The sequence below is a fragment of the Anguilla anguilla genome, chromosome 15, assembly GCF_013347855.1.
Source record: "Anguilla anguilla isolate fAngAng1 chromosome 15, fAngAng1.pri, whole genome shotgun sequence".
In the NCBI taxonomy this organism is placed as follows: domain Eukaryota; kingdom Metazoa; phylum Chordata; class Actinopteri; order Anguilliformes; family Anguillidae; genus Anguilla; species Anguilla anguilla.
Window position 1 is genome coordinate 913,873 of NC_049215.1, and position 13,844 is coordinate 927,716.

At 41.5% G+C, this 13,844-nt stretch overlaps 1 protein-coding gene across 2 annotated transcripts in view; it reads left to right on the forward strand.

Annotated features, from left to right (window-relative positions):
* The first annotated feature begins 1,449 nt into the window (after window positions 1-1,449).
* Window positions 1,450-13,844, forward strand: part of calcrla (calcitonin receptor-like a) — a 44,278-nt gene continuing 31,883 nt past the window's right edge. The window contains exon 1 of one of the 2 annotated variants that reach the window (XM_035393544.1): window positions 1,450-1,925. The gene's annotated coding sequence lies outside the window, so the exon portion shown is untranslated. The remainder of the gene's footprint in view (window positions 1,926-13,844) is intronic. The other variant, XM_035393543.1, reaches the window with a different exon arrangement.

The window sequence follows — 13,844 nt, forward strand, 5'->3', positions numbered from 1 at the left end:
CCACCACTGCTACCTGGCCCCACCCATCATCTGATCTGCTACGTCAGAATTGTCATTTAGCTGCCATTATATTGATCAATGTGAACATTGATTGACTGACCATGTTGATCACCAAGCTACACCCTCAGTCGACCAGTAGAGGATTGGTGCACCCCCCCCCCCCCCCCAGATCCTGGTTCTTTCTGAGGTTTCTTCCCATCTGCCACAGGGAGTTTTACCTTGACACTGTTACCTTAGGCTTGCTCCTGTGGGGGTTTAGGCTAGGGTTGTCTGTGAAGTGTATTGTGACATTTGGTTGTGAAATGTGCTATATAAATACATTTTGATTTGATTTGAGACATTTTCCCAGTCACTGTGCTGTGACAGGAGACCTGGGTTACTATTAGGCTTACTATTTTGAGCCTTTAATCAAACCTTGTGCAACCTTTGACAAAGATGTTATATGTTATAGTCAAATATTTGTTTAGGCCTTCAAATAAGCTTTGAGTACGAATTATTATTCAGACAAATAACAGGACATTTTTCACGTTACAAATGGATGCACATGGTGGTACCTTTATTTCAGTAAGGTGGACTGCCTTGACTACATGATTTGAGAAACCCCTTGTTCATATTTAAGTTGAATGTATTATTTTGAACAAAATAAAGTTTGGTTTTAGGAAAAAATAAGACTTTTTACCTTTTTTCTAACATAGATCTATACGGGTCAGTTTTGACCCATAAAAGTTTCTTCTGGCACTACGATCCTTACTTCACTCTAGTGTTTCTTTTGCGCCTCTACATCATGAAACCTATGCACTTGTTGTACGTCGCTCTGGATAAGAGCGTCTGCTAAATGCCTATAATGTAATGTAATGTAATAACACCACAGGTGCCACAATGGTTAATAATGTAAAGTAAGAAAAAAAACCACAAGCAATTTATTCCAGAAAAGTGTGTTCTAATATTTGTCTCTTGTAGTCAGATAAAATAATTACCCCTTGTCTTCGCTATAGGAAATGTAATAAGTGAATTTAGACTCTTTTTTTTTTTTTTACTGAAAACGAGTGGTATATTGTAAGTGGTCTTGGGACCATGAAATAAAAAATTAAAAATGTGATTGTATGGTTATGAATGGATAATACGTTCGTTATAAGGTAAAAAAAAAAAAAAGAAAAAAAAAAACAATATTGGATAATAATCATTGTTTTTTTTTTTTTTGTATTATCTGCTGAGTTAAAGTATGGGTCAAATTTGACCCGCCAATACAAAAGGTGCGTGCAACATTCTAACACAATAGGAAGGTTAATTATAGATACGATACGAGAGAATCTAAACACTATTTAATTTCGAATGTAAGAGCACGTGTTTCTGACGTATGATCGGCAGTTAACACGAAATAAATGTAACCAGGTTGGAATTACAAATTCATGTCATTTTCTAATCGTATCTCAAATTTAGGATGGTGGGATTTGAAATCGCATCTCGATGTTCTCGAAGAAATCTTCATTTGCTTTCCATTCTCTAAATCTTTGCTTCCGTCGTTTTGTGAGCAAAGAGCCCAGTAACTGCATTCTGATTAAGAGTATCGAATTAAGATGTCTTTGTGGGTGGCGAAGTGAAAGCTTCCTTTAGTCTGGGGCGTAAACGTAATTGGGAAACCGGTCCAAGAGGAGACGGTCGTGTTCTCCCAAGGCGGGGTAATTTGTGATGTAACAGGAAGCCACGGTAGTGGATCACTTATAGTCTGACTGTAGCTCCAACTTCACCAACATTTCATTGTGTCCTGGATTCAGTGTGCGTCATTGTTCCATACGCGCTTCAGACACTACGCTGTGGAAAGGGGGATTCGTTTCTTCTGCATGTTAGGGACACCAACCACTGTCCATCGAGAGAGAACTGCTTGAGCGTGTATACACAGTTTTTTTCGGCCTTTTCTCTATCAGGTAAGGGATATTTATTCTGCTATTGCGTAGTGTTTTCTACACTCAGATCGAAAGATGTTCACATAGCATAATGCACGGTGAATATAGCGACAAGAGATAAGATAGCTGATATGAGAGGCAGATATCGGTCTCGTCTCTGAAATCAGAATTGGTGTCCTTTTTCGGCGGCAGTCTATGAAAGCTCGCACATAGCGCTGTCGTTGTATTGGAGACATTAGATTGAATAGTCATTTTGTTGAACTATTGGCCGTGATTACAATGCCATGAGATTTTGCGAGCAATCATCCAGCCAGAATTTGCTTAAAACTCACTAAGTTGTAGGATATGAGCTTGGGTGCTTACTGCAATAGCACTGCAAAAAGGAACGACTGTGTTCTGGTCTGGTCTCGCCGAACAGCCTGTCTTTCAGACGAATGACGTTCTGCAGTTCCAAACATGTTGTTACCTCATTGTCAGTTTTGCAGTGATGTTGAGTATCTCCCCCATACACAATGTAACCTTATATTTTACTGCTCCCCGTCTCCAGCCGCCCTCTGTGCAGCGTGTTTGCTGTTTTTAAAGGGTGAAGAATCACCCTATATCCGCTTTCACCAAATTGGGTTCGCGAGTGTTATTTACAGGGAAGGACGTTGATAACTGCTCTTCTAGTAGCTGAAATAAATGTTACCGTTTGTATATGGTTCTTAAATACATTTTTAAGAGATTTAATGATGGCCATTCAATTTTCCAGTCGTGTAGCTGAACTAATGTCAGTCCGTGCGTTGTGCGAATTTCAGTAATTAAACTGGTGTCCTATGCGATTTGACTTAAGAACCAACCAGCTGCGAAGGATACACATAAGCCTTATTTATTTATTTATTTATTTATTTATTTATTTATTTATTTATTTATTTATTTAACACGGAGATCAGTTTCCTGGGAAGCGGCGGCCAGTAGCTTATTGTCCAGGGACCTCATTTGGCTGAAAAAATTTCACAACTTGCAGCATATTTCAGTTGCATCAGATGTAGTAATGTCTTAGCGAAAATCTTAGCGAAATATTAACTGCACATATATATATATATATATATATATATATGCGTGTGTAAGTGTGTGCGCGCGCATGTGTGTGCGTTCGTTCCGTACGCGTGTTATGATCATGTGTGTGTTACCTGTTGGCACCTAGCACTTACCTGGACAAGTCCTACTATATCACACAACAATACAGTGCCATTGCGCAATGGAATTCCGCAAACTGCATTATTTGTTAATCAGCATGAGAAGCTACTCATGAGAGCCGTTAGACACACTAGACACATGTGGTTGTTGTTTTGTTATCTGCGTGGTTACGTAAGATGCAGATTGTGCATTATGAAATGTGGGGGAGCCGAAGGGAAGATCTCTTCAGAATTGGCAGATCGCACTGTGATGCAATGAGAAGTGTTTCGATGTTAGAGGCGCGAGGCGCGAAGAGGTCATCCGCCCGCCAAAGGGAAGGTTCTGAAAGACTGGTATTACAATATTCCCGAGCCCACGCGTTTCCACAAAACCACTGTACTTCTACTTGTTCGACAGCAAAGAGGTTAAATTCTCCGTGTTCTCTGCTAATTCAATTAGGTCAGCTATGCACGGGGACACACACAGAGGGGAGTGTTGTTATTCTGAAATTTGTTCAGCCGTCATGCAGGCTGCCCTGTCGGTACGGTGCATTTGCGCGCACGCATAACAAGTTCTCCATGGCATGGTCTAGGGATGCAGGGGCGGAGGGCCGTCTCCCCGAGTGTCCGCGGAGAAGATCCATCTCTTCAGAGAACATGCCTTTATGCCTGCCTTCTCCATAAATAGACTAAATAGACCCATTACTCACTGACTGTCTAAAGAAGTCTGCTTTGCTATTTAGTGGTGCAGTGTCGTCGAGGGAATTGACATTATCGCGGATATTTTCTTTTTTGGGGGGCTGGCCTGGGGGGGGGGGGGGGTAGTCGTTAATGGCCACGCGTAATGTATGCACCCAGGCATGTATTGGGGCGACCGGTGACGAGAGAGAGGCCTTATATCAGCTGGAACAAAGCTGCTTCGGTTGATGCAGCTGCATCGCTGGCCGATCTGTGGCGGTCACCATGGTGCGAAATGTGCCGCGGGCGCGGGGAGGGCCGCTGAATCTGACGCGGGTTCCGAATGTTTCATAAACTGTTCTTTCTGGCTGGTTCCACTGTGTATATTTTATTAAATAGGCTACATGACTTATCGCCGATATGCCGCACAGTCGATCTGACGTGAGATGCGTACGTCTGCAGTGGCAAGTAGGCTATTGTATGAGCTACCTACATTTAGTTTAGAATTGAGTTTTAACCAAAACCCACAGTTTTTGCTCGGTTTACAGTGCACAACAAAATAGTCGTCGTTAATTGAATTTTAGAGTAATTCTGATCTTGTTTGGATTCATAAACACTGGGCTGGATTCAACCAAACACAATTTTAAAGACTGTTTAAGGGTTTATGCAATTCGGTCAAACCATTCCGATTTATCTGTTGCTTTTTCTCAATTAGAGGTACCTTTCTTGCACGGTCTCAACATGGCAGTAATAATAGGTTCAAGCCGTTAGAATTAATTAAAATTATTTGCAAATATGCTTTTGATTAATCGGTCGGACCATTTAAAAAACTTTTTTATGCTAAAAGCTCTGCTTAGGCTGCACATTGTCGCGCAAAATTCAGTTCACTGTTATTTCTACCAGAGGAATACTACAAATTGCGTCAGATTTGTTGCTACTTGAAAATGAATTTAACCGTTCTGTAATATAATTTTTAAAAACGACTTAACTTATTTTAGTGGTTTAATCAGATTTCATAATTTACGAGAAAAAAAATCATTACAATTAAATAATTGTTATAAGACAGGGATACAGGGTAAACTCACTTGCTCTTAAAAACCTTTTACCTCCGCAATTTTCAGCCCACTATTTTAACAGCTTGGTTTTGTTTTTTGTCTTAAAAGGCTTTAAGGTGCGTCTGATTAAATTCAAAACAAAGTTCGGTTTAATTGAATTTCATGTAAACTGACTAAGTGGTTTTACTTGAATCTAAGGGATTGTCAATGTTGAATTATCTCTGGATATGTTGTAAAACACAGTTGAGCTCTTTTTTTCAGCTGTTATTAAATGGCGCTTCACAAACAGGAAATTTCATTATTAAAAAGGAGGCACCAGATCAGTCTACGGGAGCCGAAGTCCTTAGCCTGTAGCGTTGCCTTTCATTTATAAACGGACGTAGGCTACACCTGGAGCACCAGGTGACTTCCTGTCCCGGTAATAACCTCTGTTAAATTAGAGACCGGACCAACACTAGCAGGTTGTGTTACCTTTTCCCTCTCCTGGCATGAATAGAGGTAGCCGACACAAGGCAGCCATGATTCAGCCGTTAAGCCAATTTCAGTCTCACAGGTAGATCTGATTTCCTCTGGCCGTTTTTACTACGCTGGACGCGCATTCAAGTGTATTGCGCTGGTCATTGAATATCTCTTTAATCACCATTACAAACATTAGTTATTCACACTCATTTCCGGAAGCTGGAGCGGTTATGGGCATTCCCATAGACTCTATGGTAGCCTGGACACTGTACATCATTTTTTTTACTGAGGCACTGGCTAATTTGAGCTTAGTTACGGGCTGGAATTTGAAACTGTTCGATTTAGTGAAATGCAGTTTTTTTTTTTAAGGAAATGTCACTATAATGCTCTATTTTTTGTATTCTTTGTTCTCCTTGTTGGAAAAATATTTTTATTTATTTAGTTTTGTTAAAGTGGAGTGCCCCCCCCCCCCCCCCCCCCCCCGAAAACAGAACGTCTTTGTGAAGGATGTTTGAACAGTGGAAAAATCAGTCACAGTTTCCAAGTGGATGTGTGTTAAACAAACTGTCTCTGGCTGACAGGGACTTCCTGCCCTTGGGGTTGGGTTCGGGGGAAGACTGGCTCCAGGGAGAGACACATCTGTGACCACACCCTGCTCTGTACAGGAAGGGCAGCAAGTTATCATGCTTCAGCCCTGTTTTTTCTCCTTTTTATCTCCGACAATTCCCCTGTCCTCAGCAGTTTTTAGAAATGTAAATCCTTGTTTAATTTCAGCACAGAATTAAAATGGTGCATCAGTTCAATGTGATCTGACACGCTGTTGGCTGTTTCACAGGCCATAAGTTGAATACATATTTGTGTTGTATATTCATATTGCTTTGGTTCTGTCTGCAAATGCTGTGTATAAAATGCAAGCAGAAAAGGAGAATGTGGAAAATGTGTGTGTGTTTTTGATGCGAGACGGAGGTTGAGCAGATATTCAGCACTTGGGAGCTTGTTTCCCCCCCCACCCCCCACCCCCCCGGGGGTTCTCTCAGGAGCGGTCTAAAAACAGCGGTGAATTTGACCCGGGCCGCGGGGTTATTCCTGAGCCAGAGGCTCCCATTCCAACGCTGAGTGTATCTGAGAGCAGGACGGGATTAGAACTGGGCCTGTAAACACACTCTGATTTGGCCGCAGCAGGGCGGGGGGTGGGGGGTGCTCCTAAACGTGGCTGCACCAGTACCCTCAAGGTATTTTTACAGTGTTAATGTCTATCGGAATAGACCTTGCGTGCATGTGTTTGTGCGTGAGAGTTCTCTGTTTACAGATGGACATGGGGAAGGAGGCTGAACTTTAGGAGCACCACTGTTTAGATGAGCCGGTTGCAATGAGTTTTAGTGTCCTTTGGGTGTCTGAGTCTGCATCTGTCTTTCTGTTTTTTGTGTGTGCCTGAACAACAGATACTGTGTGTGCATGTGTGAGTGTGTGTGTGTGTTGTATCTGTGTATGTGTGTGAGAGAGTGTGTGTTGTATCTGTGTGTGTGTGTGTGTGTGTGTGTGTGCATGTGTGTGGAGGGGGTCATTTTCCATGGTTCTGGATATTTCTGTTTGGAATAAATCAAAGGAAGAAGCTTAATAGGTCCTTGTGGGGGTGTAGCATGTGGTCTTTAAAATATCCAGGCAGTCAAACCTCTTGAGAAGTAACAGCTGAGATCCACTGCATTGGCAGTATATTCTTAACGCTGTGCTATTCAGGGCAGCAGGAAGATGATAGCATTATACACGCAGACAATATGAGTTATCAATAACCCACAGTGCTGGGAAAACACAGCCCATGCTAGTTCTACAGTCACACTGGCACACCTGCTGGCACAGGCCCGGCACACTGACACACACACTGGCACAGGCCCTGACACACTGACATACAGCCTGGCACACTGGCACACGCTCTGGCACACTGGCACACACCCTGGCACACTAACATACACACTGGCACATGCCCTGACACACTGACATACAGCCTGGCGCACTGGCACATGCCCTGGCACACTGGCACACTAACATACACACTGGCACATGCCCTGACACACCTGTTGGCACGCACCCTGGCACACTGGTACACACCCTGGCACACCTGCTGACACACACCCTGGCACACTGGTACACACCCTGGCACACTGACATACACACTGGCACATGCCCTGACAGACCTGCTGGCACACACCCTGGCACACGGGTACACACCCTGGCACACCTGCTGGCACACACCCTGGCACACTGGTACACACCCTGGCACACCTGCTGGCACACTGGTACACACCCTGGCACACCTGCTGGCACACACCCTGGCACACTGGTACACACCCTGGCGCACTGACATACACAATGGTACGCACCCTGGCACATGCACTGGCAAGCCATGGCACACTGGGGGTTTCCTTATTGGATGCTCCTTCATATACAGGGGGAAAAATGGCACTGTTTGGGTAGAGCAGTGCACATGCCCCCATCCTCAGTTTGCCGTTGCATATAGCTTCATGTATTTTTGATTGGTAATGTCAGACTGAAGCCTGTAGTAACAGTGACACATAGTGACATTAATATAATTGTCAGGTAGAACATTTCTGGCCTTGAGGACCTGATTTGAGAGTATTGGGCATTGAGCCCAACAGAATTGTGGCTTCAGTTGATCTTACTTGGTACAAGATGGCCTGTCTGATCCAGTGGCACACACAAGTCAGTCAGTGACATCCATTAGCGCAAAAAACAGTCCGAGTACTGATATCGTTTTTATATATTTATTTATTCAGAAGACCTTCATTTTAGGCCCACTTTGCACTTCAAAGTGCAAGAGATGCAATCCGTCACCCGGCCCTGTCAGAAAATGAGCAATGTCAGCTTTATACCGCGGTCCATGTGACAGGAAACTGTGCAGCTGGAGCTCACCAGCCCTTGGCGGTCATGGGTCACAGACTTGGGGGGGGGGGGGGGGGGGGGTCGTAAATGAGTCTGAATGGCACACATTCCTGGAACTGTGATGTACAAGTGCATTTTTACTGAAAGACATTCCCCTAATGAGCGCTTAGATCTTACTGTGGTCTCAGGTCCTGACTTTTTCTAAAAACGGAGCCTTGTGTAGCCTTCATTTTGCTGTGTGGTCTTGACTAGCAGCATACATGTTTGACTGGGCGGGTGATAAGGTGCGGGGGGGTGGGTGTTGGTGGGTGGCGGTGCTGCGTCTGGATCTTATCTTTTCTCTCGCACATGGCGTTAATTCTCCACCCATTCCCATGGGCCTGTGCGGGTGGGACGGGAGGGGCTTTTCTACAGTTGAGTTGGACCTCCCTGCTGCACGTGGACAGAGCCGTTTCAGTGTTTTCCACCATCTGATCCTGCCAAGGCAGAGACACTCGATGATGATATCCCACAGAGAAGCCACGGCCCAGAGCCTGAGAGCGGCGGGGTTAGGGTTATGTGAGGATGTGATTTGGTTAACGTTATATGAGGATGTGATTGGGTTAACTTTATGTGAGGATGTGATTGGGTTAGGGTTATGTGAGAATGTGATTGGGTTAGGGTTATGTGAGGATGTGATTTGGTTAGGGTTATATGACGATGTGATTGGGTTAGGGTTATGTAAGTATGTGAATTAGTTTGGGTTATGTGAGGATGTGATTGGGTTAGTGTTATGTGAGGATGTGATTCGGTTAGGGTTAGGTGAGGATTTGATTTGGTTAACTTTATATGAGGATGTGATTGGTTTAACGTTATGTGAGGATGTGATTGGGTTAGGGTTATGTGAGGATGTGGTTTGGTTAGGGTTATGTGAGGATGTGATTTAGTTAACATTATATTAGGATGTGATTGGGGGACTCCTTGGACACATGCGTTCAGTTGCTTGGTGACATTTACATTTCGCAGATGCTCTTATCCAGAGCAACATACACATGCAGCTTACATTAATTATGTAAAATTCTATTTATAGCACTAGATATTTAATGAAGTAAGTACCCGGTTGAAAGGTACAACCACAGCACCCAGCTCAGATGCAAGCCCATTTCCCTAACCACCATACTACCCTGCTGTCCATATCCGGCATCACCCACAGGTGAGAGTTGAGAATGCTTTTGTGCTTCTCAACCTGTTGCTGTTGATTATTATTATTATTATTATTATTATTATTATTATTATTATTATTATTACTATGAGAAGAGCATAGGCTGTCATAATCATGAACTTACCTGATTCATCTGTGGTTTGCCGTAAAAGCTGCTCAGCAGAATAATCTGTCATATTGTCAGAATAAAACATAATTCCTCTTAATGTCACTCTTGCTTCTAGTACAATCTGCAGGGCATGCACTTTTCTGGTATAGTCTGCAGGGCATGCACTGTTCTGGTTCAGTTTGCAGGGCATGCACTGTTCTGTTACAGTCTGCAGGATGTGCACTCTTCTGGTACAGTCTGCAGGATGTACACTCTTCTGGTACAGTCTGCAGGATGTGCACTCTTCTGGTACAGTCTGCAGGATGTGCACTCTTCTGGTACAGTCTGCAGGATGTACACTCTTCTGGTACAGTCTGCAGGATGTGCACTCTTCTGGTACAGTCTGCAGGGTGTGCACTCTTCTGGTACAGTCTGCAGGATGTGCACTCTTCTGGTACAGTCTGCAGGGTGTGCACTCTTCTGGTACAGTCTGCAGGGTGTGCACTCTTCTGGTACAGTCTGCAGGGTGTGCACTCCTCTGGTACAGTCTGCAGGGTGTGCACTCTTCTGGTACAGTCTGCAGGGTGTGCACTCTTCTGGTACAGTCTGCAGGGTGTGCACTCCTCTGGTACAGTCTGCAGGGCGTGCACTCTTGTAATTATGCAACTTTAATGCTCTGAAGCTGGCTTACTGAAGCAGCTGGGATTTGAGTGCCTTTCAGCACTATTTATTTATTTATTTGTTTGTTTATCCTTAAATATGTAGTTTGATTTTGTGGAAGAAATGATTTTGTCTAGTCAGAATTCAGCTGAACTTAACGGCATTATAATTTTAAATTTAATATTATTTGATTCTGGTGGTTGCCACTTGAAAAGGTAAATACTTATGAGTTCAGATAAATGTTAACATTGCATGACTGTTGAGATGACAGAAGGATGCTTTGCATATGATTACATGCAATAGCTGTTTGTCCCCGCTGTGTGTGTGAAATGACTCTGTGATGTGCTATGATCACAGGCCTGGGGGCTTTGCTTCATTTTGGCTAGCAGAGCACCTAACATAAACATTACCATTGCCAAGCATTGCTCACTTGTTTTTTCTCAAGCCCAGACCAGCCTGTTTGTGCTTGGGAGGTGTGACGGCAACATTTTTCATATGTTTAAAACAACACTTTTGACAAAATTACACATTAATAATTTTATGGAAAATTACTTCAATTATTGTTATTTGTTCACCTTATACAAATTTTAAATTTAACGTGTGTAAGAATATTTGGATATTCATTTACATCTCAACATTGACAGTAGATTGATTGGGTGTCAGTGCCGTGTTGTGCCTGTATGGTGTCCTACTGAGTCCTGATAGTGTGATACAGTAATATCAGATCTGAGAGAGTGATACAGTAATATCAGACCTGAAAGTGATACAGTAATATCATAGTGTGATACAGTAATATCAGATCTGAGAGAGTGATACAGTAATATCAGACCTGAAAGTGATACAGTAATATCATAGTGTGATACAGTAATATCAGATCTGAGAGAGTGATACAGCAATATTAGATATGAGAGTGATACAGTAATATAAGATCTGATACAATAATATCAGATCTGAGAGAGTGATGCAGTAATATCAGAGTGTGATACAGTAATATCAGATCTGAGAGTGATACAGTAATACCAGATCTGACTGTGATACAGTAATATCAGATCTGAGAGTGATACAGTAATATCAGATCTGAGAGTGTGATACAGCAATATTAGATCTGAGAGTGATACAGTAATATCAGATCTGAGAATGATGCAGTAATATCAGATCTGAGAGTGTGATACAGTAATATCAGATCTGAAAGTGATGCAGTAATATCAGATCTGAGAGTGTGATACAGTAATATCAGATCTGAGTATGTGATACAGTAATATCAGATCTGAGTGATACAGTAATATCAGATCTGAGTGTGATACAGTAATATCAGATCTGAGAATGATGCAGTAATATCAGATCTGAGAGTGTGATACAGTAATATCAGATCTGAGTGTGATACAGTAATATCAGATCTGAGAGTGATACAGTAATATCAGATCTGAGAGTGTGATACAGTAATATCAGATCTGAGAGAGTGATACAGTAATGTCAGATCTGAGAGTAATACAGTAATATCAGATCTGAGAGTGATACAGTAATATCAGATCTGAGAGTGTGATACAGTAATATCAGATCTGAGAGAGTGATACAGTAATGTCAGATCTGAGAGTAATACAGTAATATCAGATCTGAGAGTGTGATTCAGTAATATCAGAGTGTGATACAGTAATATCAGATCTGAGAGTGTGATAAAGTAATATCAGATCTGAGTGTGATACAGTAATATCAGATCTGAGAGTGATACAGTAATATCAGATCTGAGAATGATGCAGTAATATCAGATCTGAGAGTGTGATACAGTAATATCAGATCTGAGAGTGATGCAGTAATATCAGATCTGAGAGTGTGATACAGTAATATCAGATCTGAGTATGTGATACAGTAATATCAGATCTGAGTGATACAGTAATATCAGATCTGAGTGTGATACAGTAATATCAGATCTGAGAATGATGCAGTAATATCAGATCTGAGAGTGTGATACAGTAATATCAGATCTGAGTGTGATACAGTAATATCAGATCTGAGAGTGATACAGTAATATCAGATCTGAGAGTGTGATACAGTAATATCAGATCTGAGAGAGTGATACAGTAATGTCAGATCTGAGAGTAATACAGTAATATCAGATCTGAGAGTGATACAGTAATATCAGATCTGAGAGTGTGATACAGTAATATCAGATCTGAGAGAGTGATACAGTAATGTCAGATCTGAGAGTAATACAGTAATATCAGATCTGAGAGTGTGATTCAGTAATATCAGAGTGTGATACAGTAATATCAGATCTGAGAGTGTGATACAGTAATATCAGATCTGAGTGTGATACAGTAATATCAGATCTGAGAGTGATACAGTAATATCAGATCTGAGAATGATGCAGTAATATCAGATCTGAGAGTGTGATACAGTAATATCAGATCTGAGAGTGATGCAGTAATATCAGATCTGAGAGTGTGATACAGTAATATCAGATCTGAGTATGTGATACAGTAATATCAGATCTGAGTGATACAGTAATATCAGATCTGAGTGTGATACAGTAATATCAGATCTGAGAATGATACAGTAATATCAGATCTGAGAGTGTGATACAGTAATATCAGATCTGAGTGTGATACAGTAATATCAGATCTGAGAGTGATACAGTAATATCAGATCTGAGAGTGTGATACAGTAATATCAGATCTGAGAGAGTGATACAGTAATGTCAGATCTGAGAGTAATACAGTAATATCAGATCTGAGAGTGATACAGTAATATCAGATCTGAGAGTGTGATACAGTAATATCAGATCTGAGAGAGTGATACAGTAATGTCAGATCTGAGAGTAATACAGTAATATCAGATCTGAGAGTGTGATTCAGTAATATCAGAGTGTGATACAGTAATATCAGATCTGAGAGTGTGATACAGTAATATCAGATCTGAGTGTGATACAGTAATATCAGATCTGAGTGTGATACAGTAATATTAGATCTGAGTGTGATACAGTAATATCAGATCTGAGAGTGTGATACAGTAATATCAGATCTGAGTGTGATACAGTAATATCAGATCTGAGAGTGTGATACAGTAATATCAGATCTGAGTGTGATACAGTAATATCAGATCTGAGAGTGTGATACAGTAATATCAGATCTGAGAGTGATGCAGTAATATCAGATCTGAGAGTGTGATACAGTAATATCAGATCTGAGTATGTGATACAGTAATATCAGATCTGAGTGATACAGTAATATCAGATCTGAGTGTGATACAGTAATATCAGATCTGAGAATGATGCAGTAATATCAGATCTGAGAGTGTGATACAGTAATATCAGATCTGAGTGTGATACAGTAATATCAGATCTGAGAGTGATACAGTAATATCAGATCTGAGAGTGTGATACAGTAATATCAGATCTGAGAGAGTGATACAGTAATGTCAGATCTGAGAGTAATACAGTAATATCAGATCTGAGAGTGATACAGTAATATCAGATCTGAGAGAGTGATACAGTAATGTCAGATCTGAGAGTAATACAGTAATATCAGATCTGAGAGTGTGATTCAGTAATATCAGAGTGTGATACAGTAATATCAGATCTGAGAGTGTGATACAGTAATATCAGATCTGAGTGTGATACAGTAATATCAGATCTGAGAGTGATACAGTAATATCAGATCTGAGAATGATGCAGTAATATCAGATCTGAGAGTGTGATACAGTAATATCAGATCTGAGAGTGATGCAGTAATATCAGATCTGAGAGTG